Source organism: Chiloscyllium plagiosum, chromosome 9, assembly GCF_004010195.1.
Source record: "Chiloscyllium plagiosum isolate BGI_BamShark_2017 chromosome 9, ASM401019v2, whole genome shotgun sequence".
Taxonomy (NCBI): Eukaryota; Metazoa; Chordata; class Chondrichthyes; order Orectolobiformes; family Hemiscylliidae; genus Chiloscyllium; species Chiloscyllium plagiosum.
In genome coordinates this window covers 90404550-90423273 of record NC_057718.1, presented here as the reverse complement: position 1 = coordinate 90423273, position 18724 = coordinate 90404550, and positions in this window count along the sequence as shown.

The following is an 18724-nucleotide window of genomic DNA, read 5'->3' as shown; positions in this document are numbered from 1 at the left end:
GTCAAGATTAGAGTGGTGCTGGAAAAGCACAGCAGGTCAGGCAGCATGCGAGGAGCAGGAAAATCGACGTTTCGAGCAAGAGCCCTTCATCTAGAAGGGTTCCTAATGAAGGGCTTTTGCCCGAAACGTTGATTTTCCTGCGCCTCAGATGCTGCGTGACCTGCTGTGCTTTTCCAGCACGACTCTGATCTTAACTCAAATCTCCAGCATCTGCAGTACCCACTTTCACCATTAGGGTGGGTGACCAGAATCTCAGTCAAGGAGATAGGTTTAAAGGAGGGTTGCAGAGGAGGAAGGAGCTCGAGGGAGGGATTTCGAGAGTTTAGGGCCCGGACAGCTGAGGAGTTTTGAAAGTTACCGACACGGAGGATTGGAGTATTTCCATGGGGTGGTGAGCTGAAAGAGGATAACAGAGATAAAGTGGGAGCAAGTCCGTCATGTCACAGACTGATTGGGAATGATATAACCTAATGTGCTACTATGGAAATCAATATGGAAGCAGGCCATTCAGCCCATCAAGTCCACACCAACCCCCACCAAGACCCTTTAATCCTGCATTGACCATGGCCAATCCACCTAACCTGCACATCTTTGGACTGAGGCGGGAAACTGGAGCACCCGGCAGAAACCCACACAGATACGGGGAGAACATGCAAACTCCACACAGACAGTCATAGAGGTAAACAGCATGGAAATAGACCCTTTAGCTCAATTAGTCCATGCTGACCACGTTCCCAAACTAAACTAGTCCCACCTGCCTGTGTTTGTCCCATATCCCTCCAAATATGTCAAGACAATAGGCACAGTGGTAAAATTACAGTGTAATAAAGAATGATAGTTAATAAAACATTGCTCTAGCAGCAATTCAAAGTCATGCATGAGTTTCAGATGGAATAGAGTCTGATCATACAGTGTTAAGGAGCCTGATAGCTCAGGATAACAAACTGTTGCACAGTCTGGCCATGAGAGATCCTGTGCTCAGTGTGATGGTGTTGGAGATGCTGTTGCCAATCCGAACTGACCGGGGTGTCCCAGTCAGGAAGCCAAGGATCCAGTTACACAAGGAGGTATTTAGGCCCAACAGACTCAGCTTTCTAATCAAGTGCTGAGATTTGAATTCAGTAAAATTCTGGAATTAAAATGTTGACAGAATGGTTGTCATAAATCTGGTTCACCTGAGACTGCAGTTCTTACCCAGACTATGCAATGTGTGACTCCAGACCCATAACAATGTGATAAAGTGAAGATCGAGTCAATATTTTGAGTCCAGTAAGCCTTCTTCACTAAAGCTCTGAAGAAGGGTCACTGGCCTAAGGGGCAACTTTTTCATTCAGAGGGTGGTGTGTGTATGGAATGAGCTGCCAGAGGAAGTGGTGGAGGCTGGGACAATTACAGCATTTAAAATGCATGGGTATATGAATAGGAAGGGTTTGGTGGGATATGGGCCGGGTGCTGGCAGGTGGGACTAGATTGGGTTGGGATATCTGGTCGGCATGGACGGGTTGGACCGAAGGATCTGTTTCTGTGCTGTACATCTCAATGTCTCTGTTTTCGGTCCACAGATACTGCCAGACCTGCTGAGTTTCTCCAGCAATTTCTGTTTTTGTTCCGTAGCAATGTGGTAGATTCTTAACTTCCCTCTGGACAACTGGGGATGGACAATAAATGCTGGCCTAGGCAAGTATGCCCATATCCCTTGAATGAATAAAACAAATTGTGCTTAGCTGTGATTGTAAATCATTTTGTGTCAGTCAACATAAATGGTTAGATGTCATAAAGGGGCAAAAGGTGTGGTGCTGGAAAAGCACAGCAGGTCAGGCAGCATCTGAGGAGCAGGAGACTCGTTGTTTCGGGCATAAGTTCCTCACCAGGAATTCCTGATGAAGGGCTCCTGCCCGAAACATCGACTCTCCTGCTCCTCGGATGCTGCCTGACTTGCTGTGCTTTTCCAGCACCACCCTTTTTGACTCTGACTCTCAGGCATCTGCAGGCCTCGCTTTCTCCTGTCACAAGGGGCTGTCTGCTTGCTGTCATGTTTCTCAAGCTCGTCTTCTGGTTTTGGCTCTGAATTTCATGTTTCATTCTGCATTTACTCCCATTCCATTCTACTGTTCTTGATTGTATGCACTTGCACATTGACTGTTAACTCAGGCAGACATATGAGATAAGACGTGCAAAGATGAGTGGGCCTTTCAGTACTGAGTAAGGAGGTGTTCTATATTTGTGATAGAAATGATTCCAAGAATTGCTCTCAGCTGTTCCAATATGGACCATTTTTCTCAATGTCCACATACATCCCTCAATCAGTCCATTAGCTCTTGGCCAGTGGGGTGTGATTTTTTTGATGAGTGAAATCTTGAGATATTGGAAGTTTACTGAACTCATCAGTGTTGAATGGGTGGGGGGGATTGTTGGTTCATTGTCATTTCTCACCATTTTGATGTCAAAAATCTGGTCAAGCGTTGGGATAACTACTTTCTTTGAAAAGGGCATAACTATTTGCATGACTGGGAAGCTGCAGGAGTGATCAATGACCACAAGCAAGTATTCACCAGTGGGCAAGCCTGTGGATTCAACCCATATCTTGATCCATAGTCCTTGAGGTAGTCCTGACATCTTCAGAGGATCACAATGTTTTGATGTTGTAGTTGTTTGATGTAGCAAAAACTGAATGACTTTGTGTCCTACCCTGCACTCAAATCCTGGGTTCCCCACTCTTTGCCAAGGATATGTTTTGGTTTTGACAATTCCTGGTGAGCATTATGGGCTAGATCAACAAGACATTCCCTTGATGATGAGGGAAGAATGACAATAGAGTTGTGGAAAGTATTGTATTGTTGAGCTCGTTTCAAACATTGTGAAGACCTCGTCATGTGTTTATCATTGGCTTGCTCACAGACAATGGATGTCAAGAGCAGTATTTACCTTCCTAAAGAGTAGTTAAGAATCAACCGCATTGTTGGGGATCTGGAGTAACATGTCGGTCGGATTAGGTAGGGATGGCAAATTTCCTCCCCAGAGGGCACTTTAACAACAATCACCATTAGACTCGCTTTTAGTTTCAGATGATATTAAATTCAAATCCCACCATCTATCATGGTGAGTTTCAAACCTTCGAATTCTTGTATGGAGTTCAAGGTTCCTACTGTAGTAACATTATCACTCAGCTTTCAGAGAAGGGCTTGTTTACAAACACCCTTCCCATTGCACCTTTCGTTATTTCATAATCATCGGAGCTAGTTGTAATGCCTCTTCTTGTTTTGTTGCCACTTTGTTATCAACTCCTTCTACTGACATTGACACTGTACTTTGGCTTACATGGTTAGAATGTTGTTCAGCACGGGTCCGCTTAAAGATCATGTACACGACGTGAAGTCGTGTGTCGATCTGTGAAAACACGTGTGTGTCAAGGCTCAACATACGCTGTAAAGTGCAGAGGTCATACTGGCATCCTTAACCGAGATTAGCCTTTCAAATATCCCTAGCATTTACATTGAGTATTCTCACTGCTGGACAGCGAAAAGTTTCTCATTCCCTGCATCGCAGAGAATGAGCCAAATCTGGAATTTTCTCACTGTTTTGCCTCTCCTTGTATTAACGGAGCCTCTTGTAGCTATGAGACACCTCCGTCTGAGCAGATATTGGTCACAGTCACATGTGGTTGTTTGCTACATTTGAAAGAGAGCACCAGAGTATATTCAAGGTCATCTGCTTCTACTGGTGATAGCATTCCAGTGGGATACCTAGGGGACACTGTTAATTGGTTCTTCTGGTGAGTGACCAACAAGAGTGAAGTAGTTAGGACTTCCAGAGGGTTTGCGTTGCCAACTGGAAATAGGTCATTGAGGTCGGTGTGGGGAAACAGTGCCATGCTGGCAGAATTGTGGGGATGTGTCCCCACCTCGGTTTGTGCCACTGCTTTGGATTCCCTGGCAGGTGAAACAGGAACAGTGAAGTAACTCAACTTGTTCCTTCAATAGACCTTTCCAAGCTCACAACCTCTGCCAACTCAAAGGGCAAGAGCAGTTTTACATGGGAATACCACCACCACCTGAAGGTTTCCCTCTGAGCCACGCACCATCATGACTTGGAAATATATCACTGTTCCTTCAGAGTCGCTGGGGTCAAAATCCTTGAACTCCCTGTGGGTGTACACACACGACAAGTACTGCAACAGTTCAAGATGTGGAGGTGCCGGTGTTGGATAGGGGTGTACAAAGTTAAAAATCACACAACCCTAGATTATAGTCCAACAGGTTTATTTGGAAGTACTAGCTTTCAGAGCGCTGCTCCTTCATCAGGTAGCTAGTTACCTAATGAAAGAGCAACGCTCCGGAAGCTAGTACTTCCAAACAAACCTGTTGGACTATAACCTGTGGTTGGGTGATTTTTAACACAGTTCAAGATGTTAGTTCAACACCAGCCTCTCCAGGGTAACCGAGAGTGGTTAATAAATTCTGGCCTCGCCATGGCCCAATATCACTTTTTTTTTAAAAACTGAACTCGGAATGTGGTTTATAGTGGCCTCGATTTCAATGGCTCTGGATTCAATGAACAGTAATGTGATTGTAAGCTACAGTTGCACTGAAAGCTTTCTGTCTTTATTCAAAGTGGCTGGAAGAAGTACCTCCAACGTTTTGTATTTATTTCCCTTTCAAACTGTCCAGCTTCACCAGGGTAACATTCAGCTGCCAGGACCCTCAGGCAGGCACAGGACTGCTCGATGGTCTCATTGGCTTGTTGCCTCATCTGCCTAAAAATGACTGTCTTGTGAATTTTACTTGCATTCGCCTCAAGTAACACAGGCAGTACCAACGTAGCTCACTTGCTCAGTGTTTCCAACGGCTTTTCTAATTCTTCACTAGCACGGTGTAAAACGGACGCCTGTTTTTCGAACTTTTGCACTATCATTTTTGGAACTTTTTGAGAAAAAAAGTCAAAAATAAAGATACCTGAAAAGGGAGAGAATTTTGGGAGACCGATTAGATTAGATTCTTTACAGTGTGGAAACAGGACTTTTGGTACGACCAGTCCACACCAACCCTCTGAAGAGTAACCCACCCAGACCCATTTCCCTCTGACTAGCACACCTAACATATGGGCAATGTAGCATGGCCAATCCACCTAACCTGCACATATTTGGACTGTAGGAGGAAACCAGAGCACCACCACACAGACACAGGGAGAATGTGCAAACTCCACAAGACAGTCACCTGAGGCTGGAATTGATCCTGAGACCCTAGCGCTGTGAAGCAGCAGTGCTCACCACTGAGTCACCGTGCAGATCAGAGGCTAAAGAATTCCATAAGACTCAGGGATCAGCTTTTTAGGAACCAGCCAACAAGTGGAGGTTTAGAGCTCTCAGACTGAGAAATTGCGCAAGGGCTCTGGAGATTGGGTTTCATCACACAGTCCTTGTGGAGACAAAGTCCCACCTTCACACTGAGAATAACCCCCATCGTGCTGTGTGACGCTATCACTGTGCTAAATGGCACAGACTTCGAACAGATCTAGACAGTCAGGACTGGGCACCCATGAGTTGCTGTGGGCCAACAGTGCTACCAAGCAGCAGCTGCTCAGCAATAACCTGCTCAGTGACACTCAGTTTGGGTTCTGCCAGGGCCACTCGGCTCCTGACCTCATTCCAGCCTTGGTTCAAACGTAGACAAAAGAGCTGAATTCCAGAGGGGAGGTGAGAGTGACATCCCTTGACAATAAGGCTGCAGTTACCTGAGTGTGTTGTCAAGGTACCCTGGCAAAACTGGAATCAATGGGTATCAGAGGGGCAAACTCTCGAGTTGTTGGACGTCAGTCATCTCAACTCCAGGACATCACGGCAGAAGTTCCTCAGGATAGTGTCCTCGGCCCAACCATCTTCAGTTGCTTCACCAATGACCTTCCCTCCATCAGGTCAGAAGTGGGGATGTTCATCGATGATTGCACAATGTGCAGCACCATTCGTGATTCCTCAGACACTGAAGCAGTCCATGTTAAAATGCAACAAGACCTGGACAATATCCAGGCTTGGGCTCACAAGTGGCAAGTAACATTTGCTCCACGCAAATGCCAGGCAATGACTAGCACCAATAAGAGGCACTCTAACCACCACCCCTTGACATTCAATGGTGTTACCATCCCCCACTGTCAACATCCTTGGGGTTATCATTAACCAGAAACTCAGCTGGACACACCACATAAACGCAATGGCGACAAGAGTAGGTCAGAGGCTTGGAATGCTGTGGTGAGTAACTCACCTCCTGACTCCTCAAAGCCTGTTCATCACCTACAAGGCACAGGTCAGGAGTGTGATGGAATACTTCCCACTTGCCTGAATGAGTGCAGCTCCAACAACACTCAAGAAGCTTGAAACCATCTGGGACAAAGCAGCCCATTTGATTGGCACCACGTCCACAAGCATCCATCACCGACACTCAGTAGCAGCAGTGTGTACTATCTATAAGATGCAGTGCAGAAATTCACCAAAAATCCACAGACAGCACCTTCCAAATCCACAACCAAATCCATCTGGAAGGACACGAGGAGCAAATACATGGGAACACCACCACCTTCTAATTCCCCTCAAAGCCACACACCACCCTGACTTGGAAATATATCACCGTTCCTTCATTGTCGCTGGATCGAAATCCTGGAATTTCCTCCCTCACAGCATTGTGGGTTAACCTACAGCAGGTGGACTGCAGTAGTTCAAGAAGAAAGTTCACCCCCACCTTCTCAAGGGGCAACTAAGGACGGGCAATAAATGCTGGCCCAGCCAGCGACGTCCACATCCTACATATACACACAACAAAGAATCAGTGCATGTTTCATAGCTGATGTGGGGCGGGCAATATCCAGCCTTGCAGCAGCAGAGGTATCAGTGATTTTTAAAAAAAACCCTTCGCTGATCAGGATCAAAAACCAAAGATCATCCTCTTCCCCTGTAGTTTCAGACATGATTTTTTCAAAATCTCAGAGTGGGTGCAGAATATTCTCAAAGGGGACAGTGACCAGCAGGAGGTCATTATGCACGTTGGCACACAGGTGACAAAGTAGGGCCTCATGGGTAGAAATATCTGATTAATGCCACGTGCCTCTGAGAGTAGGGATTGGAGGATGGAACAGATGAATGCGTGACTGAGGAACTGGTGCAAGGGAGCAAGGATCCACACTTTTGGGATCTCTTCCACAGTAGAAATGACCTGTAGGAGAGGGACAGGTTCCATTTGAATTGGAAGGTAGCCAATATTCCTGCAGGGAGATTTGCTCGTGCTCCTCAGGAGGCTTTAAACTAGTAAGTTAAAAATCACACAACACCAGGTTATGGTCGAACAGGTTTATGTAGAAGTACAAGCTTTCGGAGCACTACTCCTTAATCAGGTAGCTAGTCAGGCACCTCCATATTTAAACTGGTAAGATGGGGGGGGGGGGGCACCGAAGTGATCGTGAGAAAAGAGAATAAAATGGCGTCGGTGCAGTAGCTAAGGAGAATAAGTCTAAAAGTGAAGGCAGACAAGAGCTTGGCAGAGAACGAGGAAAGACTGATAAATTAAACTCCACTCACTTCATTGCAAGAGGCCTGACAGGTAAGGCAGATGAGCTTAGGTCAGGTTATGGGACTGGGATATCATAGCTATTGCTGACACATGGCTCAGGGATGGACAGGGCTGGCAGCTTAACATTCCAGGATATAGATGCTATAGGAAGGATAGAAAGGGAGGCAAGAGAGGAAGGATGTGATGTTTTTGATTCGAGATGATATTACAGCTGTACTCAGGGATGACATTCCTGGGAATATGTCCAGGAAGTTATTTGGGTGGAACTGAGAAATAAGAAAGGAATAATCATATTGTTGGGATTGTATTATAGACCTCCCCAATAATCAGTGGGAAATTGAGGAACAAATTTGTAAGGAGATCTCAGTTATGCTGCAGCTCCACAAGACACTGGTGCGGCTGCACTTGGAGTATTGTGTACAGATCTGGTCAACGCATTATAGGAAGGATTTAGAAGCTGTGGAAAGGGTCCAGAGGAGATTTACTAGGATGTTGCCTGGTATGGAGGGAAGGTCCTACGAGGAAAGACTGAGGGTTTTGAGGTTGTTTTCATTAGAGAGAAGAAGGTTGAGAGGAGACTTAATTGAGACATAGAAGATTATCAGAGGGTTAGATAGGGTGGACGGTTAGAGCCTTTGTCCTGGGATGGTGATGGCTAGCACGAGGGGGCAATTGAGGGATAATCGATATCGGACAGGTATCAGATGTAGTTTCTTTATTCAGAGAGTAGTAGGGACGTGGAACAGCCTGCCTGCAGGATTCCTGAAGAAGGGCTTATGCCCGAAATGTCTCCTGTTCCTCGGATGCTGCCTGGCCTGCTGTGTTTTTCCAGCACCACATTTTTCGACGATAGTAGACTCGCCAAATTTAAAGGCATTTAAATGATGATTGAATAGACATATGGATGAAAATGTAATAGTATAGGGATAGATAGGGTTCAGATTGGTTCCACAGGTTGGCGCAAGATTGAAGGCCGAATAGCCTGTACTGTGCTGTAATGTTCTATATATATATATAATATATATAACTAAAATAATAAGGTTGTAATGGTAGGGAATTCTAACTTTCCAAACATAGACTGGAACTGCCACAGTGTTCAGGGCATGGGGAGAAATTTGTTAAGTGTGTACAAGAAAACTTCCTTATGCAGTATGTGGATGTACCTACTAGAGAAGGTGCAAAACATGACTTCCTGTTAGGAAATAAGGCAGGGCAGCCGACTGTGGTGTCAGTGAGGGAGCACTCTGGGGTCAGTGACCAGAATTCTACTAGTTTTAAAATAGTGATGAAAAACGATAGACCGGATTTAAAAGTTAAAGTTTAAATTGGAGGAAGGCCAATTTTGATGGTATTAGACAGGCACTTTCAAAGGTTGATTGGAGGAGTCTATTGCAGGTAACAGAGTGGTTGGAAAGTGGGAAGCCTTTAAAAATGAGATAACGAGAATCCAGAGACAGTATGTACCTGTCAGTGTGAAGGGCAAAACAAGTAGGTGTAGGGAATGCTGGATGACCAGAGAAATAGAGACTCTGGTCAAGAAAAAGCAGGCATATATCAGGTGTTGATCAAGTGAATCCCTGGAGGACTATAAAGGCAGTAGGAGTAGAGATACTAAACAAATATTTCATATCAGTATTTACTGTGGAGAAGGAAATGGAAGCTAGGAAACTTAGAGAAATAAATAGTTACAGAAGCGGAGGCTTTGGAGATCATTAAATGCATAATGATAGATAAATCCCCAGGACCTGAGTAGGTGTTTCCCAGAATTTTGTGGAAAGCTAGGTAAGAGATTGCTGGGTCCCTTGCTGAGATATTTGTACCATCAACAGCCACGGGTGAGGTGCTGGAAGACTGGAGGTTGGCTAATTAGATTAGATTAGATTAGATTACTTACAGTGTGGAAACCGGCCCTTCGGCCCAACAAGTCCACACCGACCCGCCGAAGCGCAACCCACCCATACCCCTACATTTACCCCTTACCTAACACTACGGGCAATTTAGCTTGGCCAATTCACCTGACCTGCACATCTTTGGACTATGGGAGGAAACCGGAGCACCCGGAGGAAACCCACACAGACACGGGGAGAACGTGCAAACTCCACACAGTCAGTCGCCTGAGGCGGGAATTGAACCCGGGTCTCTGGCGCTGTGAGGCAACAGTGCTAACCACTGTGCCACCGTGCCGCCCATTAATGTTATGCCATTATTTAAGAAAGGTTGTAAGGAAAGGCCAGAGACCTCTAGACCAGTGAGCCGGACGTCAGTGGTGGATAAGCTGTTGGAGGGGATTCTGAGAGCTAGGATTTCCATACATTTGAAAAGGCAAGGACTGATTAGGGGATATCAAAATGGCTTTGTGCATGGGAGATCATGTCTCACTAACTTGATTGAAGTTTTTGAAGATGTGACAAAGAAGTTCAAGGAAGGCAGAGCAGTAGATGTTGTATATGGACTTGTGCAAAGCATTTGACAAGGTTCCTCATTGTAGACTGGTTAACAAGGTTAGATCACATGGAATCCAGGGGGACCTATGCAATTGGATACAAAATTGGCTTGAAGGTAGGAGAGAGAGGGTGGTTATAGAGGGTTGTATTTCAGTCTGGAGACCTGTGACCAGTGGTGTGTCACAAGGATCGGTGCTGGGTATTTGACATTTATATAAATGCCTTGGATGTGAACATGGGAGGTGTAGTTAGTAAGTTTGCAGATGACACCAAAGTTAGTGGTGTAGTGGACGGTGAAGAAGGTTATCTCAGAGTGCAATTGGACTTTGAGTAGATGGGCCAAAGGGCCGAGGAGTAGTAGATGGAGTTTAAGTTAGATAAATGGGAAGTGTTACATTTTGATAAGGCAAATCAGGGCTATAGAGATAATGGTAGGGTCCTGGAGAGTTTTGCCGAACAAAGAGACCTAGGAGTGCAGATGCATAGTTCCTTGAAAGGGGAGTCACAGGTAGTTAGTGCTGAACAAGGCATTTGGCACACCTGCTTCATTGTACATTGCCTGCACATGGGTGAGTGGGTCAGTCGTATAGGTGACTAAGTGAATGGGTCAGTGGTACAGGGTTACCTTGAGGCTTTTTGTTCTGGATATGTACATGCACTAGTGGATTAGGAAGCAATAGAGTGATTAGATTAGATTAGATTACTTACAGTGTGGAAACAGGCCCTTCGGCCCAACAAGTCCACACCGACCCGCCGAAGCGTAACCCACCCATACCCCTACATTTACCCCTTTACCTAACACTACGGGCAATTTAGCATGGCCAATTCACCTGACTTGCACATCTTTGGACTGTGGGAGGAAACCGGAGCCCCCGGAGGAAACCCACGCAGACACGGGGAGAACGTGCAAACTCCACACAGTCAGTCGCCTGAGGCGGGAATTGAACCCGGGTCTCTGGCGCTGTGAGGCAGCAGTGCTAACCACTGTGCCACCGTGCCGCCCACCCACCGTGGTTGATCATTGAGCAAAAGCCCTGACCAATGTTACTGCTAACCTGCATTCCCTATTAGTTTCCCCTTTGGAGTTTGAACACGACTGGCAGGAATAACTTTGAAGCAGAACAATTAAAGAACTGTGGTTGCTGGAAATCAGAACTGAAAACAGTAATTCCCGGAAAAACTCATCAGGTTAGGGAGCGTCAATGGAGAGAAAGCAAAGTTAACATTTTGAGTCCAATGATCCTTTTTTGGAACTAATAGTAGCTAGGAAAAGGATGGTACATAAGCGAGAGGAGGGGTGGAAGAGAGGGAAGGAGAAAACGATAGGTGGAGATAGAGCCCAGAGAGAGAGAGTGTGTGTGTGTGTGTGTGAGAGAGAGAGAGAGAGAGAGGCAGAGAGAGAGAGAGAAAAGAAACAACAGTTGCGCAAACAAAGGTGTGGGGAAAGGTCAGCCTGGGAGAACTGGGGAGATGAAACGTTGACTGGGTGACCATTTTGCAGAATCCCTATGTTCTGTCTGTAAAAATGACCCTCAGCTTCCTATTATAGAGCCATAGACTGTTGCCTGTCATTCCAACCCAACCCCTGTTCCCTGGCAAACATCTCTGTCTCAGTCTTGCTGCAGTGTTCCAGTGAAGCTCAGCACAAGCTGGAAAAACAGCACCTCATTTTCCATTTGGGAACTCTACAAACTTCTGGACTCAATATCGAGTTCAACAATTTCAGGGCTTGAGGCACCTTCTCCCATCTCCTTACCCCAACAATGCCTTGCCATTACATGGGCTGTTTCAATACACAATCCATTCTCCACCTATCATTTACTCCTACCTCCTCCCTCCACCCCTTCTCTAGCATTTATCTTACCAACCTTTTTGTGGCCACAATCAGTTCTGAAGAAGGGTCACTGGACCCAAAACTTTTATTGTGCTTTCTCTGCACAGCTGCCGTCTAACCTGCTGAGTTTTTTTCCAGCAATTTATGGTTTTATAACTTCGGAGCTGTTTTCTTGGGATGGAGATGGCATTTCACCAGGGTTAGCAAGGGAAGAGGAAGAATGAGGTGATGTACTTGCTATAGGTTTGGGGTTTGACCACTGAAGGGAGCTCAGTAATGGATCTGGCCATTGTAATTTGGCCTGATGGGCTTGTGTAATTGCTGGATCTGTCCTCTAGAGGGTGTCTACCTGCCTTGTGACCATCTGTTGATCAAGAGCAGTTTGTGTTCATCTTGAGACCAAGTGGAACATCGGTTCATAGAATTTTAAGTCATTTCTGTTGAATCTTCCTTGAACCTGTGATAGATTTCCAAAAGTTTATCGTTTTGTATTACTTGCCTCAGTATGCCAAATAAAGTCATAGAGCCATACAGCACAGAAACAAACTATCCAGGCTTCCCAAACTGAACCAGTTCCATTTGCCTGTGTTTGACTGATATCTCTCCAACCCTTTCCTATCCATGTACCTGTCCTAATGTCTTTTAAATGGTGCAATTATACCTGCATCTACCACTTCCTCTGGCAGTTCGTTCCACATGCAAACCACCTTCTGTGTGAAAAAGTTGCCCCTCAGGTCCATTTTAAATCTTTCTCCTCTCACTTTCAAATGATGCCCCCTAGTTTTGAACTCCCCCACCCTAACGAAAAGACTTTTGTTATTCACCTTATGTATCCCCCCCATGATTTAATAAACCTCTACAAGGTCACCCCCTCATCCTCCTATGCTCCAGGGAAAAAAGTCCCAGCCTATCCAGCCTCTCCTTACAACCCAAACCCCCCAGTCCCAGTAACATCCTGGTAAATCTTTTCTGCACCCTTTCCAATATAATAATATCCTAACTATTAGCAGGATGACCAGAACTGGACAGATGAAAAAACATTAAAAATAGAGGTGTTTCCTTCCGCAGCTGAAACCTAAGTTATATATAAGAAAGATTTGCATTTATATAGTGCCTTTCACAGCCTCAGGAAGCTGCCAGGTTGGTTTTCAATCAATGATTGTCTTTCATATTCAACTAATGAGTTATTTTGTGGTTACCGATGTACATTAAATATGTAATCAGACAGACAAGAGAAGGTGAAACATAATCTGGTCCTTTCTTTTAACAGTGTTTTGTGAATATGATGAAATCACAGCATTCGAAAATCCTCGAATGGTTACAGCATATAAGAAGACCAGTCTTCCCATCATGTGTGTATTGGCTTTCCAAATGAGCAATTCAGCCAACGCTGTTCCCTTCCCTCTTCTCTGCACCCCTGCACTTTCTTCCTTTCCAAATAATTCAAATCCCTTTTGAACACCATGATTAACCATTCGGCATTGCATCATCAGGCAGGATTCGGAGATGCCGGTGTTGGACTGGGGTGTACAAAGCTAAAAATCACACAACACCAGGTTATAGCTGATGAAGGAGCGGCGCTCCGAAAGCTAGTGCTTCCAATTAAACTTGTTGGACTATAGCCTGGTGTTGTGTGATTTTTAACATCATCAGGCAGAGTATTCCTGATCCTAGCCACTCCCTGTGGAAGGACATTTATCCACAGATCCAACATTGGACATCAGGCGAGAAAGGCTGACAAACCACAGCCAGTGGAGAGAGGTATGTGATGATGTTGCCTCTTTAACAAGGTTATGTTATCCTTGGGTTTTTTTCAACAGGGGTTGTAAAACACAGAGGTTCTGATTTGTCTGGGATTTGGGGTCTTTGCTAATGGCTAACAGATACTACCCAAGGCAACAATCAGGGAAAAGGCTTTTACATTTTTTTTAGAAACAGTTGAACAATGAAAGGAGAGTGGCCAGTTCTCCCACTTCAGGGATTTGTCTAGTTGGGTTTCGTTTTAGCTGGAGACCTAAAGAAAGTGAGAAAGAGGTTCCATGTCTCAGCCCATGGTCCCTGGCTGATTCTTTCTCTCTCTCTCTGACACCTCTCCTGTAAGAACCTGTGTCTGATGTTACCTTCTTGGCCAAGGGAGATATTCATGGAGATGTTGCAGGAAATTGGAACAGCTCCTTCGTTAAGTTGCGGGGATTGTGTCAGTTGGATTTTCAAATGTTGTTATTCAAAATTCTGTTTTCTTTTGTTTCTGTTTCATTGGGTGGTGTGTAAAGAAGTTCTGTTTACTTGAAGCCAAGTGGTTTGACCAGCTGCATCACTCCTGGGTTTTCCTTACATCTGCCTTAGACAGCTAGAAAACGTAGGTTTAGGCTGCCTACTTAAAATGCATTGAGGGGAGCCTGGCCTGGTCCATAACAAGTGGTGGTGAGTAAAACGCTGTGTCGTCAGTGTGCATGTGGTACACAGTGTGCTTCCTGATCATCTCACCCAGCGGTTGCATGTAAATAAGAAACAGAAGGGGACAAAGAATAGATCCTGGTGGGTTCCCTAGTCCAGCCTTGGCACAACAGATCCCATAATTTTCTCGTGTTTAGATAAAATATAACAGAAGCTTAGGGAGACAGGCATCTCAAGGTCAACTGGAGATGGGCAATAAATGTTGGCTCATCAAGCAATGCCCACATCCCATTGAGTGAATTTAATGGGGCAAATGGACTGAGCTTCTGCAGCCATCTTGGGTAAAGAATTCTAAAGAGTCTCCATCCTCTGGGAGAGGGAATATTGCTCCTCTAAATGGTTTGCCTTTCATCCTGAGACTGTGTTCTAGCCCCCATAGCCAGGAAAAAGGTCCTTCATGCCCCAATTATGTTTATCCCTTTACAAGTGTTTTAAGTTTCTATGAGATTGCCGTTCCTCCTTCACAGGACCAGTCTCTCCCATTTCCTTCTCATTGGATGGACCGAACCATGCTAGGAATCAGTCTGGTGAACTGTTGCTGGACTCCATCGTTAGCAGGTCTGTGTTTCCTTAGACATAGGGTCTGGGCCTGCACATAATACTTCAGGTACCACCTCAGCAATATTCACTCGCAAATCAAGCCAGACATCTTTGCTCATGAATCCAATATCAGGGTCGGATTCTTCTTTAAATGAAATACATTTCCTGTCGGACAAGGAATCCCTCAGAAATCTTCCATCTGCCTTCAAATGAAGCCAATCGTCCCCATGGAAGGAGCTGCTCAGCAAGTGGAATAGGACAAACCAACCAACTGAGGAGGACCCAACTATTTCAAGAAGCATTGAAAGAGTCAAAGCTGAAAAACATTCCAAACACTTTAACAAGCCTCAATGTGTGCTGTTAGAGAAACAGTTACTAACCCCAGGTAGATAGGATAGTGAAGAGAAGGCTTCCCTTTATTAGTCAGAGTGCTGAGGACAGGGGTTTGGAGGTCATGTTGCAGCTGTACAGGACATTGGTTAGGCCACTGTTGGAATATTGCGTGCAATTCTGGTCTCCTTCCTATCAGAAAAATGTTGTGAAACTTGAAAGGGTTCAGAAAAGAATTACAAGGATGTTGCCAGGGTTGGAGGATTTGAGCTGTTGGGAGAGGCTGAATAGGCTGGGGCTGTTTTCCCTGGAGTGTTGGAGCCTGAGGGGTGACCTTATAGAGGTTTATAAAATCATGAGGAGCACAGATAGGATAAATAGACAAGGTATTTTCCCTGGGATGGAGGTGTCCAGAACTAGAGAGCACAGGTTTAGGATGAGAGGGGAAAGATATAAAAGAGACTTAAGGGGCAACTTTTTCACAAAGAGGATGGTACGGGTATGGAATGAGCTGCCAGTGGAAGTGGTGGAGACCAGTATCATTGCAACATTTCAAAGCCATCAGGATGGGTATATTAATAGGAAGGGTTTGGAGGGATATGAGCTGGGTGCTGGCAGGTAGGACTAGATTGGGTTGGGATATCTGGCCGGCATAGACAAGTTGGACCGAAGGGTCTGTTCCCGTGCTGCATATCTCTATGACTCTCCGTGTTATCTTGTGCATGGCTTAATGAAGGGCTCTGGTTATGAAGACCTCCTCCACATCCCATACAAGATGGCAGCCATGTTGGGATCCCCGGGGCTGCTTCATGACACCCTTTAACTTGACAATCGCGCCAGTGGGTTCCCTGCTGGCAAACTGGTGGGGTTCTTCTGCTCTCTCTGTGCATCCTTGTGCCTCAACTTCTTGAAAGGTTAGGCTGTCTGCTCTGGCCTGGATTGTGCTGACCCCCCTCGCTCCTTCAATGTTCTTTCACAAAGTGGGTTGTCGGGGGACACCACACTGTTTTTCTTTTGGTGACTGAGTCTGGTACCTTATTTTGAGGAAGTGGTGAGGTGCTTTTTGAGGTTTACAATGCTTTTTCAAGATTTCTGCTGCCACACATAAACCCTAAGCTTGGCTCTGGAGTTGGAAGCTCTTCCAAGGCCTTGGTTGTATTTATTCCACTGTCTGAAAGACGTTTGCTTTTGGTCCTCCAATTTAGCCTGAAGGACTGCTGTCTGCGTTTGTTCCTTGCTTTCACAGAATCCTCTACAGTGTGGAAACAGGCCCTTTGGCTCAACCAGTCCACACCGACACCTCTGAAGAGTCACCCACCCAGACCCATTCCCCTACCCTGTTCCTCTAAATTTATCCTTGAGTAAGGCACCTAATCTACATTGATAAGTCTCCGGGGCCTGATGGTCTGCATCCCAGGGTACTGAAGGAGGTGGCTCGGGAAATCGTGGATGCGTTGGTGATTATTTTCCAGAGTTCAATAGATTCGGGGTCGGTTCCTGAGGATTGAAGGGTGGCTAATGTTATACCACTTTTTAAGAAAGGTGGGCGAGAGAAAACAGGAAATTATAGACCAGTTAGTCTGACCGCAGTGGTGGGAAAGATCTGGAGTCGATTACAAAGGATGAAATTACGGCACATCTGGATAGTAGTAACAGGATACGACAGAGTCAGCATGGATTTATGAAGGAGAAATCATGCTTGACTAATCTTCTTGAAATAGTTGAGGATGTAACTCTGAAGATGGACGAGGGAGATCCAGTAGATGTAGTGTAACTGGACTTTCAGAAAGCTTTTGATAAAGTCCCACACAGGAGGTTAGTGAGTAAAATGAGGGTGCATGGTATTGGGGGCAAAGTACTAGATTGGATTGAAAATTGGTTGGCTAATAGGAAACAAAAGGTAGTGATAAACGGCTCCATTTCGGAATGGCAGGCAGTGACCAGTGGGGTACCGCAGGGATCCGCGCTGGGACCGCAGCTTTTTACAATATATGTAAATGATATAGAAGATGGTATCAGCAATAACATTAGCAAATTTGCTGATGACACAAAGCTGGGTGGCAGGGTGAAATATGATGAGGATGTTAGGAGATTACAGAATAACCTGGACAAGTTAGGTGAATGGTCAGATGCATGGCAGATGCAGTTTAATATGGATAAATGTATGGTTATCCACTTTGGAGCAAGAACAGGAAGGCAGACTAACACCCCTTCATTTACCCCTTCACCTACCTCTATGGGCAATTTAGCACGGCCAATTCACCTAACCTGCATATCTTTGGACTGTGGGAGGAAACCGGAGCACCCGGAGGAAACCCACGCAGACACGGGGAGAATGAGCAAACTCCACACAGTCAGTCGCCTGAGGCGGGAATTGAACACTCCACACACAAACCTGACCAGAAGATGTCCAGACCCAGCCAAATAACAACCAGGAACACGACAAACACGCCTGTTATTCCTCACTTATGGGTCCCTTGGGTTCTTTGTTGTCTATCACCTGAACAGACAAGAGGGAATATTGGTGAAAGATTGCACTCAAAGCACAATGGGTCAGCCCCCCAACATGAACAGTGGGTGATTTTCCATTCTAGGATATTTCTCCAAAGAAATATTGCTCCTAAGATGATGGCATAAGTGCACCATCAGTCCTGCTTGTGCTCCAGCTGGGTTAAGAATGTATTGAAACCTCACCATGAGGAATTTTAAAATTATTGATAACTTCTCGAGAGGCTCAAAACAAGCCTCTTTGGAATAATCTGACTAGCCACTTCCCCCTTCAGTTTTGCGTTTTGGCTGAATCACTAATTCAGAGCAGGTAGCTTTGGGAAAAATAGAGGAGCTGCTTAATTTATTCATCTCTGCATGCTACTTACTGAAAGCCTGATTGAATTGGTTAGATTTAGAGAATCATAGAGATGTACAGCATGGAAACAGACCCTTCGGTCTAACCCATCCATGCCGACCAGATATCCCAACCCAATCTAGTCCCACTTGCCAGCACCTGGCCCATATCCCTCCAAACCCTTCCTATTCATATACCCATCCAAATGCCCCTTAAATCTTGCAATTGTACCAGCCTCCATCACATCCTCTGGCAGCTCATTCCATACACGTAACATCCTCTGCGTGAAAACGTTGCCCGGTCGGTCTCTTTTATGTCTTTCCCCTCTCACCCTAAACCTATGCCCTCTAGTTCTGGACTCCCCAACCACAGGGAAAAGATTTTGCCTATTTACCCTATCCATGCCCCTCATAATTTTGTAAACCTCTATAAGGTCACTCCTCAGTCTCTGGCGCTCCAGGGAAAACAGCCCCAGCCTGTTCAGCTTCTCCCTATAGCTCAAGTCCTCCAACCCTGGCAACATCCTTGTAAATCTTTTCTGAATCCTTTCAAGTTTCACAACATCTTTCCGATAGAAAGGAGACCAGAATTGCACGTAATATTCCAACAGTGGCCTAACCATGTACAGCCATGTCCTGTACAGCCACAACATGACTCCCAACTCCTGTACTAAATACTCTGATCAATAAAGGAAAGCATACCAAATGCCTTCTTCACTATC